Here is a 3,327-nt window from a genome sequence, read left to right on the forward strand (position 1 = left end):
AATTCAAAAAAAAAAAGTAATTTCAAAATGAAATAAAACTCTTAAATCGTTGTATTGAGGATGAACCACAATAGATGGTTCAAAACCTCGACTCCAAATCAACTATGTGATTATTCCGAAAATTCTATTTGATTACCATCTAAGTTCCTATCAATAATAGAATTGTAAGTTTATAGAATTATATTTCTGATAAAATTGGGGAGTATCTATTTAAAAATAAATTAATTGGTTTACTTATCTACTATCTCCATTTTTATATTAGTTATTTGATTCCCTGAGTTAAGACTTTTGCGAGAAGAACAATTGTGATTTTGTATTTCCATATCATCACATTCAAATATTTTCTATCAATATTTCGAGCCAACAAATGTAGCTCATCATCAAGATGTAGATAATTTGTTGGCTCTAAACATTTAACTAAAAATATTTGAAAGTGATGGATCCCAAAATACAAAATCAAAATAGTTATTTGATTATTCAAAATTACAGATATACAACCATAGAAAAAAAAGAAGGGCCAATAACTAAAACAAGAGTGCTATAAAAAATGAACAAAAAACATCACGTGCAGGGTCCGTGGACTGAAGTAATGAGAAACGTAGAACTCAGCTAATGGCAAAAGAGGAACATGATACCTGTGATAATCTCATTTTCGCTAGTCACAAAATCTAATCAAGCTGTAATGTAATGACGCTGCACTGAGTTTATTGGGGATTTCGCGGCGTCTCTTCAACTGATTAAAATATTTAGAAAGTGTGTAGGACCATATAAATAAATAATATATGATAGAGATATTATTAAATAAAATAAAAAAACAATATTGAAAAGCGATACTAATATAACATTATTAATTATATTTTAGGTTGGCTTTTGCTTTGCCAAGATATTGTTACACAATCAAATAAATCAACAAAAAATTTTCACATTTTTAATAAAAACGAAGTTTCTATTTGATATCATACATGCCATTGCATTTCTGGTAACCAAACATTTAATTTGTGTGAAACACTTAAATTTAACAATTTTTTTCAACAAAATAGCAATCTGCAATTCCCGCCCCCGAAACAAAGAAAAATATTATCTCAGTAGCAGAAACAGATTCTTACAGATACTAGATCCAAGCATATACTCAAAAACACTGGCACCCACCCCATCGAATGTTTCTTTCTGGGGATGTCCATGTAGTCCCCATTATCATCTAAGTAAATGAGAAACATATTCATGCAAATGTTTCCCAGATTTCAATGTCGCCCCTACTATCATCTCATCTGACTGCATAAAAAAAACCTAATAGCCAGACATCAACTAGAATAGACTATCCATCTACCAAAATTATCATGAACTAAATAATATTGCGCACTGTTCAGAGCTGACAAATGCAAGGAATTAATGTGCCAGATCCTTGGCAACAAAGCAGTCATCATCAACAAAAACTGCACTCTGCAATTCCCGTCCCAAACCAAATAAAAATATGATCTCAATAGCAGCAACGGATTGCTACATACACTAGATCCAAGCATATATATTCTCAAACATATCTGATGTTTCCAGGGATGGGATGTCCATAATCATCTAACTAGATCCAAGCATATATATTCTCAAAAATATCTGATGTTTCCAGGGATGTCCATTATCATCTAACTGGATCAAAAACAAATTCGTGCAAATACTGCATGCAGATTCTCAAAATTAATTGCATCACAACAAATGTTCATCTGACTGCATAAAAAGAAACTAATAGCTAGAGATCAACTAGAATAGACTATCCATCTACCAAAATGATCATGAACTAAATAATATTGGGCACTGTTCAGAGCTGACAAATGCAAGGAATTAATGTGCCAGATCCTTGCTAATTCGTGGATGTCTTATCTGGTCCACGGGGAATTACTTCAGTTTCTGCAGCACGGTTGGCAGTGGGGGGATTGAGCTCATCCCAAGCTTCAATCCAAGTGACCATGGCATCTGCCAGCTTCTGGAAATATGGATCTATTACACCAAGTTTGTTCCTTACCTGCTTTGACAGCTCAATGTAGCATTGCTGGACAGACGTACATTCCTGTGGAAGTGTAAGAGATTGGAAAAATGGAATGATGTCCTCTTGCCAAAAGATTCCCTTGTACTCTTTCTTCAAATTAACAAAGGGGTTACTGGCCTTGCTGTGCCAAATGTATGGCAGCCCTGTCTTCACTCCCAATCCCAAGTGGTCGCAGATGACCTTGACACACCATCCTGCCCACATATCGTCATAGCGACCAATGGGCTGCCCATCGCCCATCAAGCCAAAATACATGGCAGGGCCAATCAAGTCCCGATTGAAGGCCAAATTCATGCCACACATGGGGAACAGAGTACCCTTTGGAATTGTTAAAACTGCATCCACATACCTGGTGTTGCGTTCCCAAGGCTTGACAAGCTGTGTGGGGGCATCATAGTCGGGGATGTTCATCCAGAGGCCATGAGAGACTGCAGTGGGTGTTCCATGGCGAAGGCTGAAGGGGTACCCACGCACAAAATCTGCGCCCTCTCTGTATGGATCATACAGTGTATTGAAAAAGAATGGAGTGGAGGGGGAAAGCAAATTGAGAATGTGGTGGTGGAGAGCATTGATGTGGTTTCCAGAGGGATCCTTGGCAACAAAGCAGTCATCATCAATTGTAAAGATGTATTTCTTCTTGGAGACCATGTAGCCGAAGCAACGACAGGCACTGTCTTTGAAGGAAATGCAGGAGGCCTTGGGTCCCAGGATCCTGTTGATATCGTTTCTGTTGTACAGTTCGTAGTCGAAACCCTTGGGCACGCTGATGGTCTTCGATGGATCCCCATCCTGCACGATGATGAGGTGATACGGCTCAAAGAATGGCCTCCACATTTCCAAGAAATCCAAGTTCCGGATCGTAGGTATCACTATGTCCACTTCCTCCTTCAGGATCGGGGTCCCAGCGGCACTACAACCTGCCATCTTATTATTATTCATCAACTGATGCCGCAAAATAGAAACAAGAAATGAAACAAAACAAAAACCACACGGCCGAAGAACAACCCAATCTTCCACTATGCCGCAAAATAGAAACAAGAAATGAAAGAAAACAAAAGCCACACAGCCAAAGAACAACCCAATCTTCCACTGTCAGGAAGAATTGGAAGTGGTTTTTTGTTTCTAATGAAACGCGCACAACCCAATCTTCAACAATCAATCAGGGAGAATTGAAAGTGTTTTGTCCCTTTCCGTTCGCATCTGTGTATATATATACATATATATATATATATAAAGGAAGAGGAGGCGAGAGCTTTGTTTTGTTACGTGGGGATTCACCCTTTTGCGCA

The 3,327-nt window shown here is 38.1% G+C and overlaps 1 pseudogene; it reads right to left on the reverse strand.

The window, feature by feature from the left end:
• Positions 1 to 1,218: 1,218 nt before the first annotated feature.
• On the reverse strand, positions 1,219 to 3,105 carry LOC149238609 (UDP-arabinopyranose mutase 1 pseudogene; annotated as a pseudogene).
• Between the last annotated feature and the right edge of the window lie 222 nt (positions 3,106 to 3,327).

The sequence above is a fragment of the Pinus tabuliformis genome, chromosome 8 (genome assembly GCF_031772625.1).
Source record: "Pinus tabuliformis cultivar Carrire ecotype Pingquan chromosome 8, CPIR1, whole genome shotgun sequence".
NCBI classification, from domain to species: domain Eukaryota; kingdom Viridiplantae; phylum Streptophyta; class Pinopsida; order Pinales; family Pinaceae; genus Pinus; species Pinus tabuliformis.